General features: G+C 45.0%; 1 protein-coding gene and 1 long non-coding RNA gene across 6 annotated transcripts in view; one reads left to right on the top strand and one right to left on the bottom strand.

The window, feature by feature from the left end:
• The window catches only part of LOC139262840 (protocadherin gamma-A11-like), a 338634-nt gene that overhangs the window by 234482 nt on the left and 78261 nt on the right, over positions 1–25891 (bottom strand). The window lies entirely within an intron of this gene.
• The window catches only part of LOC139262841 (uncharacterized), a 47733-nt gene that overhangs the window by 7465 nt on the left and 14377 nt on the right, over positions 1–25891 (top strand). For 2 of the 3 annotated variants that reach the window (XR_011592983.1, XR_011592982.1), the window contains exon 2: positions 19809–19929. This is a non-coding gene — a long non-coding RNA (uncharacterized lncRNA). Of the gene's footprint in view, positions 1–10288; positions 10378–19808; positions 19930–25891 lie in introns of all 3 variants that reach the window. The other variant, XR_011592981.1, reaches the window with a different exon arrangement.

The raw sequence follows: 25891 nt of genomic DNA, 5'->3' as shown, positions 1-25891 counted from the left end.
TTGGGCCTATACTCATTGGAGTCCAGATGAATGAGAGGTGATCTTATTGAAAATTATAAGATAATGAGGGGGCTTGACAAGGTGGACGCAGAGAGGATATTTCCACTCATAGGGGAAACTAAAACTAGGGGACATCGAATAAGGGGCCACCCATTTAAAACTGGGATGAGGAGAAATTTCTTCTCTCCGAGGGTTTTAAATCTATGGAATTCCCTACTCCAGAGAGCTCTGCAGGCTGGGTCATTGAATATATTTAAGGCAGAAAGATGGGCAGATTTTTGAGCAATAAGGGAATAAAGGCTTATGGGAAGCAGACAGGGAAGTGGAGATGAGTCCATGATCAGATCAGCCATGATCTTATTGAATGGCAGAGCAGGCTCGAGGGGCCAAATGGCTACTCCTGCTCCTATTTCTTATGTTCTTAAAAACAATATAAGGATACTCAATAGCAGTATTATGGTTCAGTCCTAACCCTACTAAATGCTCTTCAATGTGTTACATATATTTGCATACCCTAAGAAGCATTTTATTATCTGAATAAGTATTTTGTTGATGAGAAGGTTGATTAATATTTGCTAAGAAAGATATAAATGAGGAATGAGGTAAAAACCAGATTGCCTTTTGAAATAACACAGGAAAGCATGGAAGAAGAAAAGGTTAATTGGACTATTATTTATTCTGATTCTACAGAACATGCAAAATCTACCCTGTATTCAATTCTATTGCACCATTATAATTTTCTCAGGGAAAATTCTGCACAAGTACATTTGATCATCAAAGGTAATGAAGCAAAATGCCAAACAGAATCATTCATCGCGTTTGCTGGTTTAGTGTCACGAAAGACATCAATGATTGGTCAGACGCGCAACCATAACAGTAACACAGAAACTGCTGAGGGGCATTCAGTCCCTGAAACCTGGTCCAACATTCAGATAGTTCATGGCTAATTTGTACCATAACCCCATTTACCCCCCCCACCCCTTTGATTCATATCCCTTGATATGCTTATCTAACAAAAATCTGTCAAACTCAGTCTTGAATGTTTCAATTCATGCAGCATCCACAACCTATTAAGGAAGGGAATTCCATATTTCTGATAGCTTTTCTGTGAAGAAGTGCTTCCTGATTACACTCCTGCATGTTTGCTCTTCCCGTTAGTGCCCCCCAGGGCCACTGACTGGGTGCAAGCGAATTTTCACCTGGGCGCGTCACTGCGAACAACTCCCACTAAATTCCGCGGGAGTTTAGCAGCGGTGGTAACTGGCAGAGCACTATCATGCACTGAAGCACTGACCACAGTTGATCAGCTCCGCTGGGCAGGCCACATTCTCCGCATGTCAGACATGAGAATCCCAAAGCAAACGCTCTACTCAGAACTCCTTCCGTGCAAACGCGCCAAAGGTGGGCAGAGGAAACATTACAAGGACATCCTCAAAGGCTCCATGATAAAATGCAACAACTCCACCAACACCTGGGAGTCCCTGGCCAAAGACCACCCTTTGTGGAGGAAGTGCATCAGGGAGGGTGCTGAGCACCTCAAGTCTCATCGCCGAGAGCATGCAGAAATCAAGTGCAGGCAGCGGAAAGAGCATGTGACAAGTCTGTCCCACCCTCCCTTACCCTCAACGACTATCTGTCTCACCTGTGACAGGGACTGTGGTTCTCGTATTGGACTGTTCAGCCACCTAAGGACTCACTTTAAGAGTGCAAGCAAGTCTTCCTCGATTCTGAGGGACTGCCTATGATGATGATCACCTCATCACCATGCGCAATGACCCATTTACGCCGCAGAGCGAAGTATCGGGTGCACAACCTGAAGTGATGCGGACAGCTTTAGGCAGTACATACCATGCTGTAGGCCACTCACGGGTTGCTACTTCAAGGGCAAGAACAAAAAATCGACTGCCTTATTGGTTATGGCCCATTGCATGGTGGATTGTGGGCTCTGTGCAGTCGTCTGGCAGCCCGGCACTCTGCTTGAGTGCCGGACTGATGCCACAGCACCCTACTCCCTAGTGGTTCCAGGTAGGGATCAACAGAGTCACAGCTTGCCGCCCCCCCCCCACTCCTCACCCCGCTTGAATGAATGGGAGGACCCTTTCTACGCAGCAGCACTGTGCATCTAAGCGCATAGTGCTGCACTCCTCTTGGATTGCATCAGACCCACTCACGGTCCACAGAGCAAGTGGAGTGTGTTATTTTGTGTTCCACTTGCTCTCGAGGTGGGAAACCCAATTTTGCAAGTGGGGCAGGGTCCTGCCTAGTGTAGAAAATCCTTCCTCACGGCGGTTACCACCCCAAACTTTCAAAAGAGAATTGGATATTTGAAAAGGAAAATAATTCAGGGATATGTAGAAAGTATAAACGAGTAGGATTAATGTGCAGTTCTTTCAAAGAGCCGGAACAGGCTTCTGGCCTACTTCTGTGCTGTATTATTCTCTGATACTATTGGGGCAAAAAAGCCCCCAAACTGAAAGTAGGCACATCTACCATTTCTGAAGATTTTTCACCGCCCCATGCAGTAGAGTGATATTCAGGACTTGAAAAAATTTTTCATCTGTGGGCGGTGTTTGGGTCGGATGCGGGACGGAACTGCATGTGGAGCGGGTCGGATGCCAGCATGTATCATCAGCACTGTGCTGATGATGCAGCATGATGCTTCACAATGTTCCTCCCCTTCAGTTAAAGGGGAGGCCTTTACAAACTCTGCAGCCATGTAAGTGGCAACCACAGGGCCACTGGGGAGGGTTTCTGCTGGGCCAGTGGTCAGGCACCCAAGAGCGGGTGCCGGGCTGCCTGTGGACGGCCTGGCTGAAATCCGTGGCCACCATTGTTGGGCCAACCTCGCAGTCAGCCAAAATTTAAACGAATATGGCGGCCGCGACCTTTTTAAAAGAGCCGACGTGCTGCCCAGCCACAGGCAGCTTCCTGCTCGGAAAAGTGAACAGTGGCACGACTAGCGATGGCGCAGCTCCCGGGGATAATTTCCCTTGCGGGGCAAAAAGGGGTCACCGCGGGGGGGAAGGGATCAGCACGTGACTGCGTATATGTCCACGGATCCCAGGGATGCAGTGAGTTCAGAAGCCACCCTACGCTTTAAAGTAAGTAGTGGAGGGGAGGGATCAGGTGAACGGAAACTTAAAAAGTCAAAGACAAATGGAAGGCAATAGTGCAGGGTAGTGATAGGGGTAATGATAACCAGAATGTGACAGGAAGGGACAGAGTGTATAAACATAAGAGTGCATCAGAAAGTTGGGTCAGAGTTGGAAAAATGCTAAAAAGACAAAATTAGAAGTTTTTTATCTGAATGCACGCAGCATTCGTAACAAGATAGATCAGTTGATGGCACAAATAGAAATAAATGTATATGATCTGATAAACATTACAGAGATGTGGTTGCAAGGTGACCAAGGCTGGGAACTGAATATTCAGGGGTATTTGACAATTTAGAAAAAAAATGAGGTGGTGTAGCTCTGTTAATATAGGATGAGATCAGTGCAGTTCTGAGAAATGATATTGACACCGAAGATCAAGATGTAGAATCAGTTTGGGTGGAGATAAGAAATAATAAGTGGAAAAAAATCACTGGGTGGAGTAATCTATAGACCCCCTAACAGAAGCTACACTGTAGGAAAGATTATCAATCAAAAAATAATGGAGGATTGTAAGAAAGGTACAGTAGTCATCATGGGTGATTTTAATCTTCATATTGATTGCACAAATCAAATTGGCAAAGGTAGCCTTGAGGAAGTGTTCATAGAATGCATTCGGGATGGCTTCTCGGAATAAAAGATTCTGGAACCAACCAGGGAGCAGACTATTTTAGATCTGGTGATGTGTAATGAGACTGGATTAATTGATAATCTCATAGTAAAGGATCCTCCTGGGAATTGTGATCACATCATGGTAGAAATTCAAATTCATTTTGAGGCGGAGAACCTAGTGTCCTGAACTTAAATAAAGGCAATTACAAAGGTATGAAGGCAGAGTTAGCTAAAACGGACCGGGTAAGTAAATTAAAGGGTAAGATGGTTGAAAATCAGTGGCAAATATTTAAGGAGCTGTTTCATAACTCTCAGCAAAGATATATTCCAGTGTGAAAGAAAGATTCTAAGAGAAGGATGAACCATTTGTGGCTACCTAAGTAAGTAAAGGATGCTATCAAATTGAAAATGAAGGCATGCAATGCTGCAACGAATAGTGGAAGGCCAGAGGATTGGAAATTTTTTAGAAACTAGCAAAGGACACGGAAAAATTAATGAAGAGAAAGAAAATAGTTTCATAGTAAACTAGCAAGAAATGTCAAAAACAGACAGTAAAAGATTCTACAGGTATATAAGAAGGAAGAAAATAGCTAAAGTAAACATTATTCCCTTAGAGAATGAGACGGGGAAATTAATAATGGGAAACGGGGAAATGGCAGATTTTGAACATATAATTTGTATCAGTCTTCATGGTAAATGACACTAAAAGTATCACAATAATAGATAATCAAGGGATTATTGGGAGGTGGGAAATTAAAACAATCATTATCATTAGAGAAAAAATACTAACCAAATTAATGGTGGACAAGTCCTCTAGATGTGATGGCCTGCATCCTTGGGTCTTAAAAGAAGTGGCTGCAGACATAGTGGATGCATTGATTGTAATTTACTAAAATTCCCTGGATTCTAGAAAGGTTCCAGGGGATTGGAAAACCACAAACGTAACGCCCCTATTTAAGAAAGGAGGGAGACAGGATGCAGGAAACTATAGACCAGTTCACCTAACATTTGTCTTTGGGACAATGCTGGAGTCCATTATTAAGGAAGTAATAGCAGGGCATTTAGAAAATTGTAATACAGTCAAGCAGAGTGAGCATGGTTTTATGAAAGGCAATACATGTTTGACAAATTTTCTGGACTTCTTTGAGGATGTAACGAGCCGGGTGGATAAACGGGAACCAGTAGATGTTGTGTGTTTGGATTTCCAGAAGGCATTCGATAAGGTGCCAGATAAAAGGTTACTGCACAAGATAAGATAAGAGCTCATGGGGTTGGGAGTAACATTGGATAGAGGATTGGCTAACTAACAGAAAACAGACAGTTGGGATAAATGGCAAATTTTCAGGTTGGCAAACTCTAACAAGTGGGGATCAGTGCTGGAGCCTCAATCTATATTAATGACTTGCATGAAGGGACTGAGTGTAATGTAGTCAAATTTGCTGATGATACAAAGATAGGTGGGAAAGCAACTTGTGAGGAGGATGCAAATAATCTGCAAATGGATATAGACAGGCTAAGTGAGTGAATAAAAATTTGGCAGATGGAGTATAATGCGGCAAAATGTGAGGTTACCAACTTTGATAGGAAAAATAAAAAAGCAAATTATATAAATGGGGAGAGAATTACAAAATGCTGCAGTATTGTGGTATCTGGGGGTCCTTGTACATGAAACACAAAAAGTTAGCATGCAGGTATAGCAATTAATTGCGACGCCAAATTGAATGTTGGCTTTTAATGCAGGGGGGATGGAGTATAAAAGTATAGATGTCCTGCTACAGTAAGCAGGTACAGCAAGTAATCAGGAAGGCAAATGGAATGTTGGCCTTTATTGCAAGAGAGATAGAGTATAAAAGCAGAGAAGTCCTGCAACAACTGTACAGGGTGTTGGTGAGACCACACCTGGAGTACTGTGTACAGTTTTGGTCCCCTAATTTAAGGAGGTATCATCACCATAGGCAGTCCCTCAGAGTCGAGGATAACTTACTTTCACTGTAGAAATGAGTTCTCAGGTGACTGAAGAGTTCAAAGCGGGACCTACGTCTTGAACTATGCCATAAAAGACTTGGAGTTTGGGGTCTACCTGAAATATCCATTAGATGGTTCACTGTTCAACCTCCGCCGCCTTGCTGCAAGGACCAAAGTGTGGAAACGACTCATCCTAGAGGCACTCTTTGCTGACGACTGCGCCCTAAGGGCACACAAGGAGAGTGACCTACAATTCATACTCAACAAATTTGCTGAGGCAACAGAATTGTTTGGCCTAACCATCAGCCTTAGAGAACCTTGGTTTTACTATCAGCCTGCCCCTGGCACCACAGCACCTGCTCCCACAGTCTTCATTGGCTGTATACAACTAAAGTCAGTGGATAGCTTCAAGTACCTTGACAGCACCATATCAAGTGATGGGTCCTTGGACAAGGAGATTGATGCAAGGATCTGTAAAGCCAGCCAAGCACTTGGTCACTTGTGCACTAAGGTGTTGAGTCACCACCACATCCGACTGTCAACTAAACTGTTGGTGTATAGAGCAGTCATTCTCTCATCTCTCCTTTACGGATGTGAGACCTGGACACCCTACAGGCGTCACATCAAAAAGTTGGAAGCTTTCCATATGCGCCGTCTCCGATCTATACTCCACATACGCTGGCAAGACCGGGTGTCAAACTTTGAGGTTCTGGAGAGAGCAGAATCAACTAGCATCGAGGTGATGATCATGCGATCCCAGTTCCGGTGGGCTGGACATGTCATCTGCATGGATGAGTCAAGGATCCCTCGTCAGCTTCTTCACGGCGAGCTCTGTGAAGGTTGAAGACACCAGGGGCGCCCCCGCAAACGCTACAAAGATTGCATCAAAGCTAACCTCCAGTACTGTGGCATCTGACCAAAGGACCACGAGAATACAGCAGCTAATAAAATCCAGTGGCGAACCCTCACGAGGACTGCCTGCCAGACCTTCGAAGACAGCCGATGTCAATGCCTGCAGGACACTAGAGATAGACGACATCAGATGGCAGTACTGTCAGCATCAGGCACATCGAACTTCCCTTGTCCGACGTGCAAGAGACTATGTGCGTCCAGAATTGGCCTATACAGCCACTTGAAGACACATGCCATTGATGATTAGCACATCAACATCTTTGTTGGATATGACAGACTACCAAGGACCTGGAGTACTGTGTACAATTTTGGTCTCTTTATTTAAGGAGGTATCATCACCATAGGCAGTCTCTCAGAGTCGAGGATAACTTGCTTCCACAGTAGAAATGAGTTCTCAGGTGACTGAAGAGTTCAAGGCGGGACCTGCAGTCTCTGTCACAGGTGGAGGTAAACATATGGATCATTCTCCAAGCTCTCGCCATTTTGCAATTGTGTGTCACCATATTTTGAAATTGCCCTCCATGGAATCATTTCTTTCTTTCGGATATTTTGCTGTCAATAACTACGAAGACCATGATTGTACATCAAACACAGAACATCAGCCTAGGGCTTTTAGTTCATCGACACGGTTGTTATTGAACAGTTTCTACAGGTAGTCTGACTCCTTTTTAATATATCATAATCATAGGCAGTCCCTCGGAGTTGAGGATGACTTGCTGCTACACTAAAAATGAGTTCTCAGATGACTGATGAGTCTAATGTGGGACCTACAGTCTTTGTCACAGGTGGTGCAAACGGTGGTTGAAGGAATTGGTAGGTGGGGAGCCTGGGTTGTCGCGCGCTCCTTCCGCTGTCAATGCTTGGCTTCTGCCTGCTCTCGGTGGAGAGCTTTGAGCTATTCAGCTGCTTCCCGGATGCTTTTTCTCCACTTTGGGTGGTCTTGGGCTAAAGATTCCCATGTGTCGGCAGGGATGTTACATTTTTTCAAGCAGGCTTTGAGGTTGTCCTTGAAGCATTTCTTCTGCCCACCTGGGGCTCACTTGCCGTGCCGGAGCTCCGAGTAGAGCGCTTGTTTTGGGAATCTCATGTCAGGCAGTTGGGCAATGTGGCTCTGCCAGCGGAGCTGATTGAGCGTGGTGAAGGCTTCAATGCTGGGGATGGTGGCCTGAGCGAGGTCATTGACGGTGCACCTATCCTGCCAATGGATTTGCAGGATCTTGCTGAGGCAGCGTCGGTGGTACTTCTCCAGTGTTTTGAGGTGCCTCCTGTATATAGTCCATGTCTCTGAGTCATATAGAACGGCGGTTATCACTACTGCTCTATAGACCATGAGCTTGGTGTCGGGTTTGAGGTCCTGGTCTTCAGGGCCGGCGCAATGGTAATTGGCGCCCAAGGCAAACTGTTCACCTGGCGCCCCGCCAATCCCCTCCACCTTAACTCAAGTTATCCAAGATGTACTGGTCCCGTTCGATGGCTTTCACAGAGGTGGACTGGCAAAGCAAGCTGCTTGATTGCTGGGACCAGGATCCTTGCAAACTAACTCTGTGCAAGAGCTGACCAAAACCTGTGGTCCCAGTGTGCAGGGCCATCAAAACAGCATGTTCTAGGTGGGGGAAATGCTTTTTGCTGAATGACCTGTTCACAAAGAATACGATTGGGTGCCCAAAACACTGGAGTCTCTGTGAAAGTCTACTGGTGACAGTGGAGAGACGCTGACGGGGGATGGACCAAATGGGTTTGGTGGAACCCTGATGGATCTGGGTGGGATGCTCTCCTAGTTGAGCTGGATGTGATAGCTGGAGAGCATTGCCTCCCCCCGGGTCCCCTTTCTGCTCTAACCACTCCCAGTGGAATCCCAGCCACCGCCACAATAGGGTTCCTGTTTATCTATTTATCTTAAGGGCATGTATTTTCCGATGGCTTTTTATAAGGCAGAGCCTCTGCTCAACGACTGGCTGATCTGATCTCCATATTTATACTTTAATGCACGAAAGGCGGGAATTAAATAACCTGCTAAAGGGGGATTAATTTGGGTGAATCCAAAGGAGAGATGACGGGGACAAGCCGAGTGAAAGACCATCAATTGGAACTTTCTTACAGAAATATCAAATCGTGTTGAGCACAAACCTCTACACCCATCCCTTACACCCGCCACCGCCACTCAACATAAACCCCCATTCCCAATTTCACAAGTGCGCCTGGGTTAGCTTGACATTTGACATTTTAATAATGGATCGCAATAATATGTTTTCTTTTTGTTTTAATTTTGTGTTTATTTTTTAATGTGCGTTCACTGTTGTAACTCTTTTAATGGTTTGCTTTCGAGTTTCGGGATATACGTGTTTTCTTCAGAAGTTCCACTATAAAAGGATAGACTTCTAGTTCAAGTGGCTTGTTACATTGAGCACCCTGATTACTAGACACAAGGTGTCCCTTTCCTCACAAGATTGGCGCTATTAGAACGTTTGGAATTCAAGTACATGAGTACCGATGTGATGCACCGCAGCTTCACCAATCTATCACATGATTCGTCCAAACATGTGATTTTTATTCCCTGTCATTTCATTTCAACTGAAAGAAAGGCAAATATGAAATGGTACAGGAGTGAAAAAGAAACCCCAGAAGCAACGCGATATCAACGATTACCCTTTCACTAGAGTAACTGCAGGGAATGGAAACAACCCAGCTTTGGATCGCAGAAAACACCTGCCCGAATAACCCAGTAAAGTTAGCGCTCAGAAACCATATAGAAGAACTCAGCACGTAAAACAACAGAATCACCTTGGGGTGGCTGGAGACATTCAGGAATGGTCTCCAAGATATTGTACATAATTACTCATAATCTGACTTCAGAATACTGTCAACCCATTGCCCCATTTCAATGAGTTCCTTGTCCCAAGTTGTTTTTTCTAATAAACGCACAGGGAAAGGATTCAAATTAACCTAAAACAGCAAGTATTTGAAAAATGTGATAGATTTTGCGTGAGAAAAAAATCTCCTTTAGATCCTGTAACATAATGGATAATTCAGTCATGATTTAGAAGTTATCCATGTTATTTGCCATGCATAGAAATCCAGATTCAAGTGTAATCTTGGTTCAAGCGTAACATTCTTGGGCAATTTAATGATGCCCTTATCAGGATTAAACAATGGAGTATCTCAAGAATTTGGAGAAATGCATCTGGTGTAAATAGGGATCTGTTTTTGCATTTGATTGTACATTAAAGGAGTCATGATTCATGCACGATCAAAGCATGGTCCCAAAATGGCAATTGTTATGTGGGACTGCCATTGTGAAAAGGTAATTGGTCTAATAATAATCATTAAAAGGTAATTGGTCTCCAGTCGTCTTGGGTAATCCTTGTCACTGGACCAAGACCAAGCTCTGTCAAGCCCATGTGGTGACTGGTGTGCAACGACCACCACACTTTACAAAAATCCATGCAAAGGCATCTTCCACCCTTCAGGATGTAGTTCAGGAAGTGTAATTTTAGGTCCTTCATTGGAACACCTGTGAACTTATCCTCTTTTGGCGTGGAACCAAGTCATCCTCGTTTCGAGGGGCTGTCTATGATGATGATGATGAATCAATAACAATATCTTCCAAGAAGAAGCCACGTTGTTTTTTTGTTGTTTCTGAAATGTAGGTGTACCTGAAAGGCAGAAGCAGGCACCAACTCCGGGATGGGGTATTTCTTCTGTGCATCTTCTGCAGGAGAAGAAACTGACATCGTGGGTGAGTTACGTGGAAATTAAGAAATACAGGAGGAGGGATGTGAGATAGTCTGCTTGAGTCAGCCTTCTCTGCTGAGTCAGCGGCTGCACAATCCCGTCAGCCCGTTAAACTTCAAGCAGCCTTTTACAGCTTCTCTGAGACTAGAACCATTTAGGATGTGCACTGTAGATTAAAATTGTGGCGTCTCCACCGACAAAGACATTCGATTAAAATAAACTATCTCATTAATACGGCCAACCCTTCAAAGCGCAACACTCTAATATTGTTTTTAAAGTGTAACTTGTGTTTGAAGCCTTTACTTCCAGGTGAATTGATCCCCTGAGTTTGTTCAGTGTAACAACCCGTGAAGTTATAAAGTAAACTGTTCCGCAAAATCTGATCCACGCCATTTTTTGGTGCCCCCCATATTTTGGTGCACTAGGTGAGTGTCTAGTTTGCCTAATGGTTGCGCCGGCCCTGCTGGTCTTCAAACACTCTCTTCCTCAGGTGACCGAAGGCTGTACTGGCACACTGAAGGTGGTGTTGGACCTAGTCGTCTATGTCTGCCCTTGTTGACAGTAGGCTCCTGAAGTATGGAAAATGGCCCACGTTACCCAAGGCCTCATCGTGGATTTTGATAACCGGGGAGCAGTGCTATGTGGCGGGGGCAGGTTGGTCGAGGAACTTTGTCTTATGGATGTTTAGTGTAAGGACCATGCTCTCGCATGCCTTGGTAAAGGTGTTGACATAGAAACATAGAAACATAGAAAATAGGTGCAGGAGTAAGCCATTCGGCCCTTCGAGCCTGCACCACCATTCAATAAGATCATGGCTGATCATTCACCTCAATACCCCTTTCCTGCTTTCTCTCCATACCACTTGATCTCTTTAGCCGTAAGGGCCAGATCTAACTCCCTCTTGAATATATCCAATGAACTGGCATCAACAACACTCTGTGGTAGAGAATTCCCCAGGGTAACAAATCTCTGAGTGAAGAAGTTTCTCCTCATCTCAGTCCTAAATGGCTTACCCCTTATCATTAGACTGTGTCCCCTGGTTCTGGACTTCCCCAGCAGAAGCAGTGTCGCAAAAAAGTCAATGCTGGAGCACTTAAGGACCCTGCTAAGACAGCCCTATACAGCCAGTGCCTCATGGCTAACCTGGCATGCCTGGACGACCCCGAATACAGAATGGTCTGCCCTCCAGGCCTCCATAACCAGTGCCTGCAAAGAGATGCTCGGTTAGTCCACTAGGAAACACCAGGACTGGTTTGATGAGAATTGTTATATGTAAACTTATATTTACACTGTACAGCCACCATAGGGCTCATCACCTGGAGTCACAAGGTATCCCATAATCCCTTGGGAGCACAGGTATTTAAGGAGGCTTCACAGCTTGGAGAGGCATTCTGGAAACCTGCACTAAAAGACAAAGGTCACTCTTTAAGCTCACAGTGTTCAGTCTGACTTTTTCTCCATACACAACAACTGGTAATGAGATACAGATAGCGAACCCAAAGATGCAAAGAACAGTGGGCATCCTGGAGAAATTCTCGGAGGGAGATGATTGGGAAACTTTTGTGGAGCAACTCGATGAATACTTCGTGGCCAATGAGCTAGATGGGGAAGAGAGCGCTGCCAAATGAAAGGCGATGTTCCTCACCGTCTATGGGGCATCAATGTATGGCCTCATGAAGATTGTGCTCACTCCAGCGAAACCCATAGAGAAATCATACGACGATTTGTGCACACTGGTGCAAGAGCATTTGCCCAAAGGAAAACGTTCTGATGGCGAGATACCAGTTCTACACCTACAAAAGGTCTGAAGGCGAGTTATGTCGCCGAGCTAAGATGCCTTGCAGGACATTGCGAATTTGAAGGACTTTTGGAGCACATGCTCAGAGACATTTTCATACTTGGCATTGGCCACGAAACCATACTTCGCAAACTTTTGACTGTAGAGACCCCAACCTTGAGTCAGGCCATAGCAATAGCCAAGGCATGCATTGCCATCAGTGACAATACGAAGAAAATCTCTCAGCACGCAAGTGTTGCTACAAGTACTGTGAATAAAGTGATGTTGTTTTCGAATTGTAACGTACAGGACAGGTCACACATGCCTGCAGCTACATGTCTGCAGATGTCTGAGTCCACCATTAAGGGTGATGGATGCAAGGCCATTAACACCTTGTTGTCGCTGCGGGGGTGATCCTCATTTCCTTTCATGCCGATTCAAAGAGTACATTTGCAAGGGCTGTGGAACAATGGGACACCTCCAATGAGAGTGCCGGTGAGCTGAAAATCCAGTTAAACCTGCAAATCACCATGTTGCAGAAGAGGAAAGATCCATGGAGGATTACAATGAACCAGAGCCTCAGATCGAGGAGGCAGAGGTACATGGGGTGCACACATTCACCACGAATTTTCCCGCGATAGTGCTTAATGTTGAACTAAATGGACTCCCGGTATCAATGGAGTTGGACACAGGCACGAGCCAGTCCATCATGGGCAAAAAGACTTTCAAAAGGCTGTAGTGCAATAAGACCTCAAGGCCAGTCTTAACTCCAGTTTGCATGAAACTAAGAACTTACACAAAAGAACTGATTCCTGTAATCGGCAATGCTACCGTAAAGGTCTCCTACAAAGGAGCGGCGCACAAGCTACCACTCTGGATGGTACCGGGCAATGGTCCCACGCTGCTTGGCAGGAGCTGGCTGGGAAAGATACGCTGGAACTGGGACAACGTCTGAGCGCTATCGCCCGCTGATGACACTTCGTGTGCCGAGGTTTTAAACAAATTCCCTTCGCTGTTCAAACCAAGCATCGGGTGAATTCCAAGGAGCAAAAGTGCAGATCCACCTAATTCCGGGAGCGCGACCCATCCATCACAAGGTGAGAGCAGTAGTGTACATGATGAGCTAAAGGGTAGAGATCAAGCTCGACCAGCTGCAAAGCGAGGGCATCATTTCCCCAATCTAGTTCAACGAGTGGGCCAGTCCTATCAGCCCAGTCCTCAAGGGAGATGGCACCGTCAGAATCTGTGGCGATTACAAAGTAACTATCAATCATTTCTCCCTGCAGGACCAATACCCTCTACAAAAGGCCGATGACCACTTTGCAGTGCAGGTGGGAGGAAAGACGTTCACGAAGCTGGATCTGATTTCAGCCTACATGACGAAGGAACTGGAGGAATCATCGAAAGACCTCACCTGCATCAACACCCTCAAAGGTCTTTTTGTTTATAACAAGTGCCCGTTTGGAATCTGATCGGCGGTGGCGACATTCCAGAGAAACATGGAAAGCTTACTGAAGTCGGTCCTGCACACCGTGGTCTTCCAGGACAAAATCTTGGTCACAGGTCGGAACACAGTCGAGCATCTGCAGAACCTGGAGGAGGTTCTTGGTTGACTCACCCGCATGGGGCTCAGGTTAAAACATTCGAAGTGCATTTTCTTGGCGCCTCAAGTGGAGTTTCTGGGAAGGAGGATTGTGGCGGACGGCATCAGGCCCACCAACGCGAAGGTGGAGGCAATCGAGAATGCACTGAGGCCACAGAACGTGACGGAGCTGCGGTCGTTTCTGGGACTTCTGAATTACTTTGGTAACTTATTACTGAGTCTCAGCACACTATTAAAACTACTGCATGTCTTACGAAAAGGGAACGAATGGATTTTAGGGCAAAAGCCAAGAAAATGCCTTTGTGAAAGTGAGAAAATTGTTATGCTCAAACAAATTGCTTGTGTTGTATGATCCATTTAAGCATTTGGTACCAGCATGTGATGCGTCGTCTTATGGCGCGGGTGTGAAGTGCAGCAAGCTAATGATTTCGGGAAATTGCAACCGGTTGCTTATGCATCCAGGAGTCTGTCTAAGGCTGAGTTGCCTGCAGCATGATTGAGAAAAAAGCGTTTGCATGTGTTTATGGGGTAAAGAAAATGCATCAATACCTGTTTGGGCTAAAATTCGAATTGGAAACTTACCATAAGCCACTTACATCCCTGTTTTCCGAGAGTAAAGGGATAAATATGATCGCATCGGCCCAGATCCAGAGATGGAGCTCACGGTGTCTGCATACAACTCCGCCATCCGCCACAGTTCAGGCACAGAAAACTGCGCCGATGCTGTCAGTATGCTGCCATTGTCCATCACTGGGGTTGAAATGGTGCAGCCCGCAGGTCTAGCCATGGTTACGGAATCACCCGTCACTGCCCGGCAGATCAAAACCTGGCCAAACCAGGACCCCTTATTATCTCGAGTCAAAAGCTGTAAACTTTACGGGAGCTGGTCCAGTGTCTCAGTAGAAATGCAGGAAGAGATAAAGCCGTTCCAGTGACGCAAAGGTGAAATGTCTATACAAGCATACTGCCTTCTGTGGGGCAATCGAGTAGTGGTCCCCAAGAAGGGCAGAGACACCTTCATCAATGACCTCCACAGTACCCAACAAGGCAACGTAATGATGAAAGCGATAGCCAGATCCCATGTGCGGTGGCCCAATATCAATGCGGACATAGAGTCCTGCATTCACAGATGTAATACATGCTCGCAGTTAAGCAATGTACCCAGGGAGGCGCCACTAAGTTTATGCTCTTGGCTCTCCAAACCGTGGTCTAGGGTACAGGTCAACTATGCAGGCCGGTTCTTGGATAAAATGTTCCTTATGGTTGTAGACGCATACTGCAAGTGGATTGAATGTGAGATAATGTCGGCTAGCACGTCCGCTGCCACTACTGAAAGCCTTTGGGCCATGTTTGCCACTCACGGCTTACCCTATGTACTGGTGAGCGACAATGGGCAATGTTTTACCAGTGCTGAGTTCAAAGAATTCATCACCCGTAATGGGATCAAACTTGTCACATCTGCCCCGTTTAAACCAGCGTCCAGTGGTCAGGCAGAGAGAGCAGTGCAAACCGTCAAGCAAGGCTTGAAGAGGGTAACTGAAAGCTCACTGCAAACTCAAATATCCCGAGTCCTGCTTAGTTATCACATTAGACTCCACTCACTCACTGGGATCCCACCTGCTGAACTGCTCATGAAAAGAGCAATTAAGACAAGGCTCTCGTTAACAGGTAGAGAGCAGGCAGCTTCAACAAAGTGCATACCATGATAGCGCAAATGTGTCATGTGAGATTGAAATCAATGATCCTGTATTGTTATTAAATTATGGACAAGGTCCCAAGTGGCTTCCCAGTACTGTCGTGGCCAAAGAGGGGAGCAGGGTGTTTCGGATCTAACAATCAAATGGACTCATTCACTGGAAATATTTGGATAAATTAAACTCAGATTCACGGACTATCCTGAGCGATCCACCTTGGACCCTAACTTTTTTGATCCCCCAACATATACACCAGTGGCAACCAGCAACATGGTTGGCCACAAAGCAGAACTCATCATCCACAGCAGCCCAGCAGGGCCCAACACACCAGGCAGCCCAGCAAGGTCAGCTGCACAGCAGCCCAGCAAGGGCCCAACAAATGATTCAACAACACCAGCTTTCACACCGAGACGATCAATCAGGGCAAGAAGGGCCCCAGATCGACTCACATTGTAAATAGATACATATTTACTTTGGGGCGGAATGTTGTTATACATGTATACTTGTATTTACTCTATAGAGCCACCAGAGGGCTATCCCCTGGAGTCCCAAGGGATCCCATAATCCCTCGGGAGCATTGGTATTTAAAAAGGCTACACAGGTTGGAGAGGCACTCTGGAGATCTGCAATAAAAGACTACGGTCACACTTTAGTTTGAGCTCACAGTGTTCAGTCTGACTCTTTCTCCATACATAACAAAAATGATCAGGAACATAAGAACATAAGAATTAGGAACAGGAGTGGGCCATCTAGCCCCTCGAGCCTGCTCCGCCATTCAACATGATCATGGCTGATCTGGCTGTGAACTCAGCTCCACTTACCCGTTCTCTCCCCGTAACACTTAATTACCTTATTGGTTAAAAATCTATCTATCTGTGATTTGAATACATTCAATGAGCTAGCCTCAACTGCTTCCTTGGGCAGAGAATTCCATAGATTCACAACCCTCTGGGAAAAGAAATTCCTTCTCAACTCGGTTTTAAATTGGCTCCCCCGTTTTTTGAGGCTGTGCCCCCTAGTTCTAGTCTCCCCGACCAGTGGAAACAACCTCTCTTCCTCTATCTTGTCTATCCCTTTCATTCTTTTAAATGTTTCTATAAGATCACCCCTCATCCTTCTGAACTCCAACGAGTAAAGACCCAGTCTACTCAATCTATCATCATAAGGTAACCCCCTCATCTCCGGAATCAGCCTCCTGAATCGTCTCTGTACCCCCTCCAAAGCTAGTATATCCTTCCTTAAGTAAGGTGACCAAAAGTAAGAAGATCCAAGAGCTAATAGATCACAAGTGCAGGGCATTTCTGAGCCTTAAACAACAACCCAATGTGGGAGCAGCAAAGCAGCATTACAGACGGCTCAAGGCTGAGGTCCAACAAAAAACCCAGGACCTAAAGAGCAGGTGTTGGATGGAGAAAGCACACGAGATACAGCAGCTGGCTGACAACCGTGATGTGCGAGGATTCTTCATCGCAGTCAAGGCCACCTATGGGCCGAACACTCAAGGCCCCACCCCACTGCTGGCCAAGAACGGGGAAGCACTCATCAAGGACACCGAGGCAGTCAGGGCCCACTGGAAGGAGCACTTCGAAGATCTCCTCGATCGAGACTCTGCCTTTTACTCGAGTGTTCTCGACTCCATCCCGCAGCATACTACCCGCCACCAACTCCATCCCGAAGCATACTATTGCCACCACCTCAATTTGACCCCAACACTGCACGAGGTAGGAAAAAACCATAAGACAGCTTAAAAACAACAAGGCTATGGGTGCAGATGGAATCCCTGCTGAGACATTGAAGTATGGCGCAAATACACGACCTCATCTCTCTCATGTGGAGGGAGGAGAGCATGCCGTGGGATCACACAGATGCAGTAATCGTGACCATCTTTAAAAAAGGGGACAAGTCCGACTGCGGCAACTTCAGAGGAATCTCCCTGCTATCAGCCACTGGGAAAGTCGTCGCGAGAGCCCTCCTCAACCGTCTTCGTCCCATGGCCGAGGAGCTCCTCCCGGAGTCACACTGCGGATTTCGTCTCCTGCAGGGTACAACGGACATGATTTTTGCAGCGTGACAGCTACAGGAAAAATGCAGGGAACAGCGCCAGCGCATTTATATGGCCGCCTTTGACCTTACAAAGGCCCTTAACACTGCAAGGGTATATGGAGCGTCCTACTCTGTTTCGGATGCTCCCAGAGGTTCGTAGCCATCCTCTGCTTGCTCCATGACAACTTGCAGGCCGTGATCCTTACCAAGAGATCCATCACAGACACAATCGACGTCTGGACTCTGGTCAAATAAGGCTGTGTCATCGCCCCAACCCTCTTCTCAATCATTCTCACTGCCGTGCTCCACCTCACAGATACAAGCTCCCCGCTGGAGTGGAAGTAAACTACAGTGGGAACCTGTTCAAACTGCGCCGTCTCCAGCCCCGATCCAAGACCACCCCAACCCTTGGCATTGAGCTACAATACACGGACAACGCCTGCGTCTGCGCACATACAGAAGCTGAAGTCCAGGACACCGTCGATGTATTTACTGAGGCGTACGAACCATGGACCTTACGCTAAACATCTGTAAGACAAAGGTCCTCCACCAGCCTATCCTCACCGCACAGCACTGCCCCCAGTCATCAAGATCCACGGTGCGGCCCTGGACACCTAGACCATTTCCCATTTCTCGGGAGCCTCCTATCAACAGTAGCAGGCACCGACGACGAGATCCAACACCACATCCAGTGCACCAGTGCAGCCTTCGACCACCTGAGGTAAAGAGTGTTTGAAGATCAGGCCCTCAAAACTGCCACCAAGCTCACTACAGGGCTGTAGTAATACCCGCCCTCCTGTATGGCTCAGAGACATGGATCATGTACAGTAGACACCTCAAGTTGCTGGAGAAATATTACCAACGAAGTCTCCGCAAGATTCTACAAATCCCCTGGGAGGATAGGCACAACAACATCAGCGTCCTCAGGCTAACCTACCCAGCATTGAAGCACGGACCACACTCGATCAGCTCCGCTGGGCAGTCCACATAGTTCGCATGCCAGACACGAGACTCCCAAAGCAAGTGCTCTACTCTGAACTCCTTCATGGTAAAAGAGCCAAAGGTGGGCAGCAGAAACGTTACAACGACACCCTCAAAGCCTCCCTGATAAAGTGCGACATCCTCACTGACCCCTGGGAATCCCTGACCCAAGATCGCCCTAAGTGGAGGAAGTGCATCCGAGAGGCCACTGAGCATCACGAGTCTCAACACTGAGAGCATGCAGAAATCAAGCGCAGGCAGTGGAAAGAGCGTGCGGCAAACCAGTCCCACCACCCCTTCCCTCAACGACTATCAGTCCCACCTGTGACAGAGTCTGTGGCTCTCATATTGGACTGTTCAGCCAACAAAGAACTCACTTCAGGAGTGGAAGCAAGTCTTCCTCGATTCCAAGGGACTGCCTATGATGATGATTGACTGGGCAGATGCAGAAAGGATGTTTCCCCTCGGGGAATCTGGAACTAGGGGACATAGCTTCAAAAGAAGAGGTCACCCATTTAAAACCAAGATGAGGAGGAATTTCTTCTCTTAGAGGGTCATGAACCTCTGGAATTCTCTACCCCAGAGAGCTGTCGAGGCTAAGTCATTGAATATATTTAAAATGGAGATAGACAGATTTTTGAACAGGGAAGTGGAGTTGAGGGCATGATCTTATTGAATGGCGGTGCAGCATCTAGGGGCCAAATGGCCTACTTCGACTCCTATTTCTTATGCTCTTAGAAGGATCTGACCCACGTGATCTTTATCAGCAAAGAGGATTTACCTGGTGTAAGGGTTTTGTGGGCATCTGCTGGGCAGTAGTTAGGAAAATAGCCCAACTCCGCGCTGGCGAAAGCAATTTTACTTTCTGTTTTGAAGATATGTCAAGGCGAAACTGGAAAGGTTGCAACTTCCAGGTTGTCATGCAAGCGAACACGCAGAACTTGCATGGCCTTTTACAAGGATTACACCGGCATACACTATGCATATGCCGGGATCGACCCCGCACAATCCGGGCTGTTGTATTTGAACACCTCACTCTTTAAATATTGTTATTGTTATTCCAGGCCTATTCCAGCTTGTCATTTATTCACGGCTGTCACACAACAGTTAAATCCACATTAAGTGAAGTCAGTTTTTGTGCTGGAATCTGTTCTGTATTTCTATAACTGGCTGGAGAAAGAAATATACTATTTAATCTCATTTGAGCCCTGTCCATTTTAAATTTGTGTCCTGAATTTCTCAGCAGGCAGTTCAGATAGTCATCTTGTATCTTATTTTCTGTGCCACTTAGAATTCAAACAATGTGAATTAATTTTTTTCAATCTTATTTTCTTCAGTGTTGCTGCTGCTTATAACTCAGCCCTATTTCCTGGAGTGATGTTGTTCCTTTTCTCTGAAAGCTCTCCAATTGCAATAATGTCACTTTGACTATTTGGTACACAAATTGCGTATACAGAGGTAAGAATTCCTCCATTTTCTATGTGTGGTGCAAATTATTTTGAAGATTTTCTCTTTCTAGTCCTGCTGTAAATATTTGCTTTTAGAATAAGTCATAAATTAGTTATACTTACGGAACAGAGGAAGTCTTCTGAAATGAAGAGATAACGTTATTACACATGATGACCAGAGGCATACTTACTACAATATTTCAAATATGGATAACATATTTTGAGTAAAAGCGAATGGCTTCAAGATTTGTCCAGGCATTAGATTAGGTTTGTTAATAACAGCTTTGCAGCCTAATCCTGATTCCTACCCAAACTGGTCGAAAAAAGCTATTCTCTCTTTGTTGGCCATAAGGTAACAAAGTTAAATTAACTCTGATAGTCTCAGAATAGGTTCTGGTGAAAGTAGTTTCACAACATTGCATTACGACTGTGACGAAATGGAAATATCAGATGGCTGTAATGTTGTGTCATCTTCTGAAATTGAGGCAAAAACATACTGTTTGGCCAAAATGAAGTAGGACCTTTCCTCGGCATCTAACCTGTATTGTGTCGAAGCAGGGAGTGATTCATGATGATGACACTGGGTGCTCAAATGGCAATTAAAATTAAAAGGAAAAATACAGCTTAAATGCTTTAATTATTTTTGAAACTATAACTAATCACATCACAATGACTGCATACTTTAAACTATTATATTTTACTCGTGGAAAATACATTTATTGTATGATCAGTATTTAAATTTTGACCGAAGCACATAAGGAATATTAAGGACACCATTATTCTACCTTTCCCAGTCTGACATTAATTTGTGTTTGAATTGCAATAACGTCTACATTTCTTATACCAGTCTGCACAGATTTATCACTCGTTGCATCAAGGGATATAGTCTAAACTTATACAGTTTCATACTTATGGCGTCTGCTCCCAGCAACCTCTATTATTTTAAAGTAATATGTAGCATGTATCTAATCTAACTCATTTAATATTTTCTATGGTTGTAGAAACTGAGCTTATTAGCATTCCCTCATAGATAATGCCTCTTGTGTTTGGGGTAATTCCTGGTGCTCTTCTCTGAATCATCTGCGAAGCTTAAACATTCTTGTCAAGCATGTTTATTAGAGCTCGTTTAGGAATGCAAGTGTGGTCACACTAAGTCAATTCTACAGACTCACATAACATCAGCAGACCGGTATTTCACTGTTATTGCTATATATATATACATGTATCCATTTTTTAATTGCCTCGCATATTTTCTAGACATTTCCAGAGATTAGTTCACCATTACTCGCAGGTGATTAAGTGAATGGTTGAAACTGTTGCAAATGGAGTTCAACACCGGTAATTGTAAGGTCATTCATTTTGGACTAAAAGTGTCGATCCAGCTATTACTTAAATAATGAAAAGCTTGCAATAGTGGAGGTTCAATTGGGCTTATGGATCCATGTACACTGATCACTAAAAGTTGGCTGCATAATAATCAAAAAAGCTAATAGAATGTTAGCATTTATAACTAGAGGGCTAGACTATAACTAGAGGGCTATAATATAAAGGGGAGGAAGTTTTGCTACAGCTATAAAAAGCTCTTTTTACTCCACATATGGATTACTGAGTACAGTTCTGAGAACCACACCTTAGAAATGATATATTGGCCAAGGGTATATTGGTCACTGATGCTCAGTTTGGATTCTGCCAGAACCACTCAGCTCCAGACATTATTAGAGCCTTGGTTCAAACATGGACAAAAGAGCTGAATTCCAGAGGTGAGGTGATATTAACTGCCCTTGACATCAAGGCAGCATCTGACCAAGTGTGGCATCAAGGAGCCCTAGTAACATAAGAACATAGGAATTAGGAGCTAGAGTAGGCCTTATGGCCTTCAAACCTGTTCCGCCATTCAATAAGCTTTGATCTCAACACCACTTTTGTGCCCGATCGCCATAGCCCTTGATTCCCCTAGAGTCCAAATATCTATCTGTATCAGCCTTGAATACGCTCAACAACTCAGCAAATACAGCTATTTAGGATAGAGAATTCCAAAGATTCATGACTCTCTGAGTGAAAAATAACCTCCTTATCTGAGTTTTAAATAGCCAACACCTTATCCTGAGACTATTCCCCCCAGTTCCAGATTCTCCAACCAGGGTAAACAATATCTTGGCATCTACCCTGCCAATTCACTTCAGAATCTTATATGTTTCAATGAGATCACTTCTCATTCTTCTAAAGGCCAGAGGGTATAGGCCTAATTTACTCACTCTCTCCTCATAGGACGACCCTCTCATCCAAGGGATCACCTAGTGAACCTTTGTTGCTTCACCTCTATGTCCCTTCTCAGATAAGGAGACTAAAATTGTGCACAATACTCCAGGTGTGGTTGCACCAAAGCCCTGAACACTTCTTTTTTCTTGTACTCCAAATCCCTTGCAATAAAGGGCAACATGAAATTTACCTTCCGAATTGCTTGCTGTACCTGCATGCTAACTTTCTGCATTTCATATATGAAAACACCTAAATCTCTCTGGTCAGCAACACTTAATAGCTTCTCACCATTTAAAAATATTCTGTTTTTCTATTCTTCCTACCTGAGTGAATAACCTCACATTTTCCCACCTTATTGCTCACTCACTTAACCTGTCGATATCCATGTTCTGGATCTTTGTGTCCTCCTCACAGCTTACGTTCCCACCTAGCTTTGTATTGTCAGAAAATTTGGATTCATTGCACTCGGTAGTATAATTGAAGTCAATGACTCCACAGGCTGGATTCATGCCTAGCACAAAGGAAGATGGTTGAGGTTGTTGGAGGAAAATCATCTCAACACCAGTATGAGACGTTTAAACGTTTAAAATTCTGACGGGTTTAGACAGGTTAGATGCAGAAAGAATGTTCCCAATGTTGGGGAAGTCCAGAACCAGGGGTCACAGTCTGAGGATAAGGGGTAAGCCATTTAGGACCGAGATGAGGAGAAACTTCTTCACCCAGAGAGTGGTGAACCTGTGGAATTCTCTACCACAGAAAGTAGTTGAGGCCAATTCACTAAATATATTCAAAAGGGAGTTAGATGAAGTCCTTACTACTCGGGGGATCAAGGGTTATGGCGAGAAAGCAGGAAGGGGGTACTGAAGTTTCATGTTCAGCCATGAACTCATTGAATGGCGGTGCAGGCTAGAAGGGCTGAATGGCCTGCTCCTGCACCTATTTTCTATGTTTCTATGTTTCTATATTGCTGCAGGACTATTTCAGAACAGTTTCCTAGGCCTAAACATTTTCACTAGCTTCATGAATGAACTTCCCTCCATCATAATGTCAGAAATGTGGATGTTTGCTGATGATTGCACAATGTTCAGTGCCATTCGCAACTCCTCAGATAATGAAACTGTCGATGCCTGCATGCAGCGAGACCTGGACGACGTTCAGGCTTGGGTTGACAAGTGGCAAGTTACATTTACACCACACAAGTGCCAGCCAGTAATACTTCCAACAACAGAGAATCTATCCACCAACCCTTGACATTCAATGGCATTACCATTGCCAATCACCCATCAACATACTAAGGGGTCACCATTGACCAGGAAATTAACTGGACCAGCCACATAAATTCTGTAGCTATAATAGCAGGTCATAAGTTAGTTTTTCTGTGGTGAGTGTCTCACCTGCTGACTTCTAAAACCATTCCACCATCGACAAGGCACAAGTCAGGAGTGTGATGGAATACTCTCTACTTGCATGGATGAGTGTAGCTCCATTGACACTCAATACCATTCAGGACAAGCAGCTCGCTTGATTGGCATGTCACTCACCACATTAAACATTCACTCTCCCCACCACTGGTGCATCGTGGCTGCAATGTGTACCATCTACAAGATGCACTGCAGCAACTCATCCCGGCTTCATCAGCAGCACATCCCAAACCTCTATCACCTAGGAGGAGAAAGGGAGCAGGCCCATGTGAACACCATCACGTCCAAGTTCCCCTCCAAGTCACACAACATCTTGACTTGGAAATATATCACCTATCATTCCTTGTCACTGGGTCCCGGAACTCCCTCCCTAAGAGCAGAATGGGAGTACCTTCACGACACGGACCGCAGCAGTTCAAGAAGGCGGCTCACCACCACGTTCTCAAGGGCAATTGGGGATGGGCAATAAATGCTGGTCCCAACAATGATGCCCACATCCCAGGAACAAATAAAAAAAAAGGAGTGCAGTGCAGATTCAACAGAATGTTACCAATGCTCCAAAGGTGAGATTTTGAGGAGAGATTACATAAACTAATTATTGTATTCAATAGAACATAGAAAGATAAGGGATGATTTGATTGAGATTTTTAAGATTTTGGGAGGAGTTAATAGATTAGATAGAAACATGTTCTGCTGGTGGGGGAGCCTAGGACAAGCAGACATAATGTTAAAGTCAGAACCAGGCCATTCAGGAGAGAAGTTAGGAGACACTTCTTCACGCAAATAGTGGTAGAAGATTGGCAAACTCTCCAACAAAAACCAGTAGATGCTAGCTCAATTAACAATTTTAAATCGGAGATTGAAAGATTTTTGCTACTTAAGATTCTAAAAGGATATGTGTGGCTGGAGTTAAGATACAGATCAGCCATGATCCCATTGAATGGTAGAACAGCTGTGAGGGGGATGCTCGGAGGCTGCAGGGTGACCTGTACAGGTTAGGTGAGTGGGGAAAATGCATGGCAGATGCAGTATAATGTGGATAAATGTGAGGTTATACACTTTGGGGGCAAAAACACGAAGACAGAATATTATCTGAATGGTGGCAGATTAGGAAAAGGGGAGGTGCAACGAGACCTGGGTGTCATGGTTCATCAGTCATTGAAAGTTGGCATACAGGTACAACAAGTGGTGAAGAAGGCAAATGGTATGTTGGCCTTCATAGCTAAGAGATTTGAGTATAGGAGCAGGGAGGTCTTACTGCAGTTGTACAGGGCCTTGGTGAGGCCTCACTTGCAATATTGTGTTCAGTTTTGTTCTCCTAATCTGAGTAAGGATGTTCTTGCTATTGAGGGAGTGCAGCGAAGGTTCACCAGACTAATTCCCGGGATGGCAGGACCGACACCTGAGGAGAGACTGGATCAACTGGGCCTTTATACTTTGGAGTTCAGACAGATGTGAGTGGATCTCATAGAAAAATATAAGATTCTGATGGGACGGGACAGGTTAGATGCGGGTAGAATGTTCCCGGTGTTGGGAAGTCAAGAACCAGGGGACACAGTCTTAGGATAAGGGGTAGACCATTTAGGACTGAGATGAGGAGAAACTTCTTCACTCAGAGAGTTGTTAACCTGTGGAATTTCCTGCCGCAGAGAGTTGTTGATGCCAGTTCATTGGATATATTCAAGAGGGAGTTAGATATGGCCCTTACGGCTAAGGGGATCAAGGGGTATGGAGAGAAAGCTGGAAAGGGGTACTGAGGGAATGATCAGCCATGATCTTATTGAATGGTGGTGCAGGCTCAAAGGCCCGAATGGCCTACTCCTACAAATATTTTCTATGTTTCTCTATGTTCTTATGTTCTATAATTTTTCTGAGCAACTCCTGTTAATTTACAGGGAATGCTGGGTGAAAAAAGACCAATGTTGATCTAGTTTGCCTTCTATCATTCTGTAGTTCCTTGACATAATGATAATGAAGTTAGTAACTAATCATTGCAATCGATTTGTTGTAAACAAACCCAGAGAATCAATAGTATTCATAGTACAGAAAAAGGACTTTCCGCCCAAATGGTCCTCGCCAGTATTTATGCTCCACACAAGCCTCCTCTCACCCCTCTTCATCTCACCCCATCAACATAACCTTTGAGAGTACTTAAGGAAGTGATCCTAGAAAAAGTAGATGCATTGGTGGTCATGTTCCAACATTCCATGGACTCTGGATCAGATTCTATGGATTGGAGGGGAGCTAATGAAACCCACTTTTAAAAAAGGAAGGCGAGAGAAAACATGGAAT

Source organism: Pristiophorus japonicus, chromosome 4, assembly GCF_044704955.1.
Source record: "Pristiophorus japonicus isolate sPriJap1 chromosome 4, sPriJap1.hap1, whole genome shotgun sequence".
Taxonomy (NCBI): Eukaryota; Metazoa; Chordata; class Chondrichthyes; family Pristiophoridae; genus Pristiophorus; species Pristiophorus japonicus.
This window is presented reverse-complemented; position numbering and strand designations above follow the sequence as displayed.